The sequence below is a fragment of the Fukomys damarensis genome, unplaced genomic scaffold (genome assembly GCF_012274545.1).
Source record: "Fukomys damarensis isolate Sample0158 unplaced genomic scaffold, DMR_v1.0_HiC HiC_scaffold_19, whole genome shotgun sequence".
In the NCBI taxonomy this organism is placed as follows: domain Eukaryota; kingdom Metazoa; phylum Chordata; class Mammalia; order Rodentia; family Bathyergidae; genus Fukomys; species Fukomys damarensis.
The window spans coordinates 37683790-37693800 of record NW_022900931.1 but is presented as its reverse complement, the minus strand read 5'-3'; positions in this window follow the sequence as shown (position 1 = coordinate 37693800).

The window sequence follows — 10011 nt, the reverse complement described above, 5'->3', positions numbered from 1 at the left end:
CCTTATCTGCTGTTGAAGTTTTTAAACTTTGTATATATGACAAAAATGTATTTGAAGTTTTCTTGTGTTATCTTTGGTGGGTTTTGGTGTTAAAATGATGCAGGTCTTATAAGATGGGGAACATAATCAATAAATGTAATACACTATATTAACAGAGTCAAGGACAAAAAACCATATGATCCTCGCAATAGATACAGAAAAAGCATTTGACAAAATTCAACAGCCATTCATAATAAAAACCCTGCAAAAAATTTGGAATACATGGTCTATATCTCAACTTAATACAGGCTGTCTATGAAAAACCAATAGCCAACATCATATTAAGTGGCTAAAAACTGAAAACCTTCATGTTAAAATCAGGAACAAGACAAGGATGCCCACTATCACCACTCCTCTTTGATATAGTTCTGGAAATATTTGCCATGACAATTAGACAAGAGAAAGAAATTAAAGCAATAAAGATAGGAAAGGAAGAAGTTAAACTGTCATTATTTGCTGATGATATGATACTCTACATTGAAGACCCAAAAAACTCCACCAAAAGACTTCTAGACTTAATTGACACTTTCAGCAGAGTAGCTGGATACAAGGTCAATACTCAAAAATCAACAGTCTTCTTGTACACAAATAACAGAGTCACTGAGAGAGAAATTAGGGAAACAATTCCTTTCACAATAGCATCCCAAAAAATGAAGTATCTAGGAATCAATCTAATGAAAGAAGCAAAAGACCTCTACACTGAAAACTACAGCACTCTGAAAAAAGATATTGAAGAGGATATAAAAAAATGGAAAGGTATCCCCTGCTCCTGGGTAGAAAGAATCAACATAGTGAAAATGGCCATACGACCAAAACTGCTATACAGATTCAATGCAATGCCGATTGAAATTCCAACAGTATATTTCACAGAACTAGAAATAATAATCCAAAAATTCATTTGGAACCATAAGAGACCTAGAATAGCAAAAGCCATCCTAGGCAACAGACACATGGCATCGGGTATAACAATTCCCAATTTGAAACTATACTACAAAGCCACTGTGATAAAAACAGTATGATATGGGCAAAGAAGGAGACCTGAGAATTAGTGGAACAGATTGGAAGACACAAAAACAACTCCAGATCCACTCAGCTACCTCGTCTTTAACAAAGGAGCCAACCATCCTCAGTGGAGGAAAGATAGCCTCTTTAATAGATGGTGTTGGAAAAACTGGATTTCAACTTGCCAAAGATTAAAACCAGACCCTTATCTTTCACCATGCACTAAGCTAAAATCCAAGTGGATTAAAGATCTAAATATTAAAAAAGAGACACTAAACTTGCTGGAAGATAAGTTAGGCAGAACTCTTGAAGACAATGGCATAGGAAAAGACTTTGTGAACAAATCCTCAGTAGTACAGGAACTAACACAAAGATTCAGCAATTGGGATCTCATCTTATTAAAAAGCTTCTGCTCTGCAAAAGAAACCATCAACAGAACTAAGAGACAACCTACAATGTGGGAAAAAATTTTTACCAGCTGCTTCTCAGACAAAGGACTACTATCTAGAATATATAAAGAACTCAAAACAATCAGCCCCCCGCAATATAAAGACTCAATTCAAAAATGGGCATCTGAAATGAACAGACATTTCTCAGACAAAGAAGTAAAAGCATCAAGTAAATACATGAAAAAATGTTCCATTCCACTGATCATTCGAGATTTGCAGATGAAAACAACACTGAGATTCCACCTCACCCCACAAAGAATGGCTGCTGTCAAGAAATCAACCAATAACAAATGTTGGCGGGGTTGTGGGGAGAAAGGAACCCTTCTCCATTGTTGGTGGTTGTGCAGACTGGTGCAACCACTATGGAAATAAATATGGGGATACCTCAAAGAACTAGGATTAGAGCTTCCATTTGACCCAGCCATCCCTCTGCTGGGTATCTTTTCAAAAGAATTAAAAGAATCATATCACAGTGACATATGCTTGCCTATGTTTATAGCGGCACAGTTTGTAATAGCTAAAACTTGGAAACAGCCCATTTGCCCATCAGTTGGAGACTGGATGAAGATGTGGTTTTTCAAAAAAATGGAGTACTACTCAGCCATAAAGAAGGATAAATTAGAGTCACTCATAGGAAAATGGATGCGTATGGAGGATATACTCTAAAGTGAAATAAATAAGTCACAGACGTGTAAATACCAAATAGTTTCTCTTGTGTGAAAAATTATAATTGTGCATAAGATCCTAATGAGATAATTGACAATGTGAAATAGGAAGAAAAGCGCTAAACATGTAGGGGAAGTGGGAGGGGTAGGGGAAAGGAAATAGAGCAAAAGAAAAAAATATAAGAAAATGGAAATAAAGTATTCGTAAATAGGAAAGGGAGGAGGAGGTGAAGGGAGGGCAAGGATAAGGGGAAAAAAAGAGAACCAAGACCTGTCATGTAAAGATACAAGATCCCAATGATGAATGTAATTGTAGTATATACCTGAAATGTACCAATAAATTCAATGAGAAAAAAAAATAAGATGAGGAGTTTTGCCTTCTGTCCAGTTTCTGAAAGTGCTTGGTCGAATTCATATTTTTTTTCCTTAAGTATTTTGTACAGTACACCAGTGATGCTACCTAGCCACAGAAGGATTTTTATTAAAGGGGGAAAAATGTAACTGCAATTTCAATTTATGTAACAAACTATGTGCTCAGATTATGTTTCTTTTTGAGTGAGCTTTCATGACTTATGTCTTTGAAGAAACTGGTCCATCTAATCTGAGCTGTCTAGTTTCTGTCCATTGAATCGGCCTAAACATTCCCTTATTACCCTTTAAGTGCCTATAATATCTGTAGTGATATTCTGCCTTACATTTCTGACCTTGATACTTTTGTCTTTACGTAGTCTGGCTAGAAAACCTTCACTTCTCTTGGTCTTTTTCCAATGACAAAGGTTTTAGTTTTCTTCTTATTATCATCATTATTATTTTCTATTTTATTTATGTCCTTTTACTATTATTTTCTTACTTCTGCTTGGTTTGGACTTACTTCACTCTTCCTAGTTTCTTAAAGTGGAAACTTGTAACCTTATTTGGAGACTTTTCTTCTTTTCTGATTAATAATGCTCTCACCCTTCTTCTATGAACTTCTTTAGTTGAATCCCTCAAACATTGTTTTTGGAGATAGATTCTTTATTTTGAAAATTACGCCAAAGATAGTCTCAATTTGGGAAGGTTCTGTCTTTACAACCTACTAAGAACTTTTTAAAGGAGAAATGTCACAAGCTCTTCTTCATGTCCTAACATCGTTTGCAGTCTGATTTCCCAGTCTAGTCCAGGCATGCGTTTTGCAATATGTTCACTTGCTCCATGCTTCGTGTGTATGCAGCCAACCCTCATCACCTCGTTCCAAGACATCTTGCTGTGTCTCCTTCCAAGATGGCAGCATGGAATGGCCCAGCCCATCCTGTCCTTTATCAGTTCTTGATGGTTTTTGAATTTTGAACACATTTTTCACAAAACTGTGTAAGATCTGGTAATATATGTCAAAATCATTTAAAGCTACTTTTTAAAAGTTACATCCAATGGATTATTGTTACACTAGAAAGCAAACTCCTCTCAGCAGATGGCGACTCTTCTGTTATATTCAAAGATGCACATGGAAAGGCCTTCTCTGCAGGTACTCAGGTTCTGAGCAGCGCCAAGGGCATTTGAGAGTGCTGTTCTGCCCGTCCTCACAGCTGCAATCATTTCCTCTGTAAGCTACAAAATAGATCCCTCACTATGCTCAAGGTGGCTCAACAGAGTCTAGGAGGTAAGAAATCCAACATCAAAGGGTCAGTAAGGTTGGAAACTTGTAGGAGCACTGAGGGAGAGCCCACCTGTATTAGCTTCATGCCGCTGTCATTTAGTACCTGAGCATTAACCTGTGATGTAAAGGAGTTTTTTGGCTCATGGTTTAGGGGAGTCCACTCCAAGGTCAGACAGCCCTGTTGCTTTGGGCCACTGGTGAGGCCACTGGCTGTGTGCCACAGGACAGAGCACTTATAATATAAACAGTCTGACGCAAAAGAGACCCAGAGGGAGAATAGGGCTTACAGTGACCCAAGCATGGCCAAAGGCTTCCACTCTCTGTTTCTCTACCTCTCAGTGTCATCCTGGGGGCTAATCCTTTAACAGGTGGACCTTTGGGGGTTGCTAATCAAACCACAGCACCATCCCTTGTGTTTGTCACAGATTTTGGAAATTGCTCTTCAATTGCTGGAACTCTTGGTTTTTCACATTTCACTCCAAAGTCTTTGTTGTTGTTGTTGTTGGACATACTGGGGATTGAAGTCAGCATCCTCATACTGAGCTGCATCCTTAGCCCTTTAAATTTTTTTAAATTTTGAGACGAGATCTCACTAAATCAGTAAGTTGCCCAGGCTGGGCTTAAACTTGTGATACTCCTGCCTCAGCCTCCCAGAATGGAGGGATTACAGGACTACACCGTAGTGTCCAACTTCTGCCTTCATTGTTACATGATCTTTTTTCCCTTGTGTATCTGCTCTATGTCTTTGTGGCCATCCTATGTATTTTGCTGTTTGTATTTTTATTTTTTCTTAGCTCAACATATTTTCTGAATATCACATATTTAGGATGCTTATCTGATATGTTTTTGATATTGAACTTTAATTCTGTTGTGATATTTGAGATATTGTTAGGTTTATAATATTTAATTTTAATTCTAAGTTTCTATTTTGCATTTTCTGCTGGTGCCTTTTTCTATGCTTATTTTTTCTCCCACTTTTTAAAGAGTATCACTGTTTCTCATTCCCTTTTAAATATTCTTTAGAAGTTATTCATTTTTAACGATTTTTGATATTTGCTGTTAAAATTGTAGTACATGCATAATACACTCTAAAGTTAATCCGAATCCTTACTCTGTTCATCAACAATATAAATTGAAAATTCCTTAATAAATCACTCATTCCCTTTTTAATCTTTCAGACATTATCATTTACATCTAAACTACAGAGAATTAAATGTCATTATAATAGATTTATACAGTCATTTTGTTCCTGGTCACTTACATTTTTTTTCAGTTTTAATTGAGTTTATTGGTACATTTTAGGGATACAGTACAGTTACATTCATTGTTGGGATGTTGTACCTCCACATTACAAGTCTTGATTCTCATTTTTAATAATATAATTCATTCACAATTCCTTTTAGGATCCAAAAGTTTGTGTCAGGAGTCAATTTTCTTCTTTGTCGCTTGCCTTTACAAATTTTTCTGGTGAGATTTTGTAGGTGGTCATTGGAGTTTCTAGTAAGCTGTATCCTTTTTCCTTACCCATGTTCTAAAGTTGCAAAGGATAAACCAGATAAATAACCAGATAACGGGCCCAGTGTTTCCATTATGAGAGAGAGAAGCAACATAAGGTGGGCAGAGGTGCTGTCCCTTTGAGCAGTGAGATGGAGAGACTTCTCTGGGCAGCTCTGTCCCAGAAGAAAGGATTGTCCCTATGGAGCTGGTTTCTTATCTTGAATACGTCTGGATTTTCTTGTTTTAAAGGGCAGAGATCTAGATTTATACCAAATGAGTCCGTTAGAGGATGCTCTCATGGATGACGTGTGGAAGTGAGGAAGTATTGTTACTGGGCTTGGGGGTGTTGGAGTCTCCTTCTGGGGTGGCTTCCAGGTTCTTTCTGTCTTGAGCCAAGAGTTGATGAAAACAACAGCAAGCAGGAGCAAAATTTTATTAAAGGTAGGAAAAAGAAACAGGCTCTGATGGGCAGGGGATTTAGCTCAGTTGCACTGTGCCTGTCTGGCAAGCGCAAAGTCTTGAGTTTGATTTCGGGTATAAAAAAAAAAAATCCTCTGGAGAGTGAATTTGGGCCAAGTTAAGTCAGGAAAAGCAGTAAACCCCACAGCGTGAGGGCCGGCCTCTGTGCAAGAAAGTGCAGTGGTGACAACTCAGCATGGAGCGTCCCTTTTGTATCACCCACTCCTCAGGCTGACGTCAGGTCTAGGCCATTCTATCTAAAATCTTACATTCTTGTGAGCAGTCCACCTGCCTTTGGGGACTGCTGTGCACAGGCATCCTGGGATTCGGTAATTAACGGGGCTTTACCTGCTTCCCGAGCCAGCTTTGCCACACCCTAATCTCCTGTGTCAGTATCATTCCTCTTTAATAATGGTAAACTCTGTTTTTATTCACTAAAATAATTTTACTCACTTCTCATTTTAGAATTATCAATTAAAGACTGCAATTCTAGACTGATGGCTACGTTTTCCCTCATATGTAGAAGGTATTTCACCACCATTCTGTGGTCTTCTATTACTTCTGCAGAGAAGTAGGATATCAGTTTAATTTCAGTTCATTTGCAGATAAAATGTTTTTCCTCTGGCTACTTTTGGGATTTCTTTGTGTCTCTCATGGCTTGCACTTAGATTAAAATATTCTGGACGTAGATGTGCTTCTAACTTGCTTTCCATACTTTGGACTTTTTCATGGAAAACATTTCTTTGTAAAATTCTGGATAGTTCAGCAATTGTCAGTTCAAGTATTACTTGCTCCACGTTTGTTTTTTAAATTTAAAATGGGCAAATAATAATTGTAAATATTTATGGAATTCCAGGTGACCTTATAATTTGTGAATACAACGTCAGATTCTTAAATCATGCTAATAAACATATTCATGACTTCAAATACCTTTCTTATGAGATCTCTTATGCTTCCCGCAATAATGAGGCTGTACATCATTATTAAATATATTCACAGCACTGTGCAGTAGATGCCACCAACTCTTGTCTTTACTAATTATTTGTATTGTCTTTCTAGCCTCTATTTTATTCATTTCTGCCTGTACCTTTTTTTTATTTAATCCCCCTGATGGCTTAAGCTTAGTGTGTTCGTTTTTTTCCTAGTTCCATCACAGCAATATTGTTTGATATCTTTTTTCATTTTTGATGTGTTTAGTGCCATGAACATTACTCTTAGAAATGCTTTTGCCTTATATCATAAGTTTGAGTATATTGTAATTCCATTTTCACTTGTCTCAAAAAATTTTGGGGGGGTTTTCTTTTTAATTTCTTCATGGAGTCACTGATTGCACAGAGGAATGTTGTTTAATTTCCATGTATTGTGAATTTGGTGAAATTCCCCTGTTACTAGTTTGTCATTTCATGCAATTGAGCTCAGAAGTAATAGTTGATACTTTCATTTCTCTTACAATTGCTTGCTTTGTGCTCTACCATGAGCTCTGTGATCCTGTGTGTGCTGGAGAAGAACGTATTGTGAATGCTTCAAGGCGGGATGTTCTGTGTGTGCCTGTTAGGTACATTTATCCTAAAATATTCATCAAATCCAATGTTTAATTATCAATTTACTGTCAAGATGTTCTGTCCCGTTTTTGTTTTGTTTTTGTTTTTGTTTTTTTGGAGGGGGGTACAGGGATAGAACTCGGTCCTTTCACTTGCAAGGCAGGTGGCGGCGCCACTGAGCTAAATCTTCGGCCCTTTCGGTTTGTATTTTGATGGGGTATCTTTTCCTTCCCCCCATTTTCTATGTACATAGTTCCTTGAAAGTGATGTGAGACTCCTGTAGATAGAATATTGTTCGGGTCCATGTTTTTAATTCGGTCAATAACTCTATGTCTTCCTATTAGAAAATTCACTCCATTTACAATCAAAGTAATTTATAGGTATTTTTACCGTTTTTGTTAGTTGCTGTCTTAGTTACTTTGTCTTGCTGATACTCAATGCCTGGCATCCACAGATCAGAGGAGGAGAGGTTTATTTTGGCTCACAGTTTGTAGAGGTTTTAGTCCGTGGTCTGTTGGCTCCAAGTCAGGGAGGGGTGGCAGGGGGGAAACAAGGAGGACTGGAGAACGCAGAGGGCAAGCGATGGACCAGTTACACTCTCAGCCACACACCTCTGCTGACGCTGTCCCACCTCAAAACAGTGAGCCAGAGAGAAGGCCCACCATCTGGTCACTTTCCGTGAGTCTTCCAGTCACCTATGAGCTCACGAGGTTCTGGGGAACATTTTCAGATGTGATCCATAATAGATGACTTGGGGTGGCTTTGTAGATACTTTATTCCTTCCTTTCTTGCCCACTTTCTTTGCAGTTTGAAGGTTTCCTGTAATGTTACGCTGGAATTCTTTCTGTTTTTGTTGTGTTTCTACTAAAGATTTTTGCTTTGCACTTACCATTTCGTTTATGTGGGGCCTCTTAGAGCAGCTTATTTCAAACTGAGCACAACTTAACTTGGAATGTCTACATCTCTACATTTATACTCCCCCGTTTTATGATTTTTTGCTTTCGGAATTAAAAAAACTTTGTAATGTATATATTTTGATGATTAAGCTGCAGTTGTTATGATTAGCTTTACTTTTTATACTAGAAATAAAATTGCTTTATATCCAAGTATTACAGTCTTCGAGTATCTGAATTTTGCTCTATTCTATATATACTTTTGAGTTTTGTACTTTTGTATGCTTCTGATTATTAATTAGTGGCCTTTTGTTGCTGCTTAGACAATTTTCTTTAGCAATTTCTATAGTGTAAGTCATAGCTTTTGTTTGCCTGAAAGAGTTTTATTCCTCCTTCATTTCTGAAAGATGGATTTGCTGGATAACTTATTCTTGGCTGGCAGTTTTTTCCCTTTCCTCTCTTGGAATATATCATCTCACTGTTTTCTGACCTGCAGGGCTTCAGCTCAGGAATCTTTTATTAGACATTTTAGAGGATTTCACTATTCAGTGTACCCTGTGATTCTGGAAGGACCAGCTGGTAATGACCCCAGGCTGCAGAACTTAATATGGGTTCTGTAGCTGGCTGGACTTCTGCCCTTTCTCTGATGTCAAGTGAGGATGCTGCCTGGTCTCTGCTCTCAGAGAAACTGCTGCTGGGTACTCACCTCCAATGAGGCTGTGATGACATCCTTGGATGGGCAATCTCACTATTTGGGATCTGCACCTGGGCAAAGTTTTAGTCTAGACTTTTAGGTTAGTCAGGGTCATTGCTCTGGAAGGGGAGGATCAAAGGGCATGTGCCTTAGAAATACAATTTCCCTGTTAGGGTAAAGCTACAGGCTCTGTTTTTGGCTGAATGGAGTGGCTGTTTGATCGCTAAGATAAAGTGTGCCTAGACCCTGTGTCTCTCTAAAACACATGGAAGTGGGTTTCTCCCTGACTGAGAAGGGTCACTGGGTGAGCTTTTGGGCTGAGTATGACCACGTCTTGAATTTGAAGGTCATGCAGGTCCAGCTTCTATGCTTCTTCCTCATATGTGGAAATGACCTATGGCCCTGTCCGGGTGTGGTCTTGGGGTGGTCTCTGAAGTTAGCTGTGGAGACCAGCTATCTAGGGACTCAAGATACGGTGAACTTCCCATGACACTTCTGAAGGCAAGCAAATAATGTCTGTTGGGTGAGCCGCAGAGCTGGCTGGTACCCTGCTCAGATGCAGTAGTTGGCGGGAACCCAGAGATACTACTATGAGCATTTGCCTATTGGAGAACTGTCAGCCCAGACAGTGCAACATAAAGAGGGCCTTGTGGAGTGAGTGGAGAATTGTGATAAATATGCTCTGACAACACAGCTCATTTCTTCTTTGGTTACAAAATATTTATAATATTTTATATAAACTTGCCCCTGAGACTATTTGATATGGAAGAGAGTAGTATTAAATTGTAGTAATACCGTTTCTTGGAGGCAAATGTTTTAAGGTCTGAAGAATGAGTTATCTTACCACTGGCTGGAAGTTCAAATGCTGAATTTCATCACGGCCTTCGTATTTTCACAGGACTTAAAGATGGCTTTACAGTTGTCCTGCTGATGGGGCCTTCAGAGGCACAATCACAGAAAGTAGGTGATCTGTTATGTGGTCAGGGGACCGAGACAGGGCTTTGGTGCAATTCAAAGCTGAGCATCCTGAGAAGAGCTCTCTAGAAATGACTCATAAATAGTTTCCACCAGGGCTCTAGTCAAATGATGACAAAAATCTTTTAAGTCTCAAATATGTGCAAATGAATCCCAACTTGGCT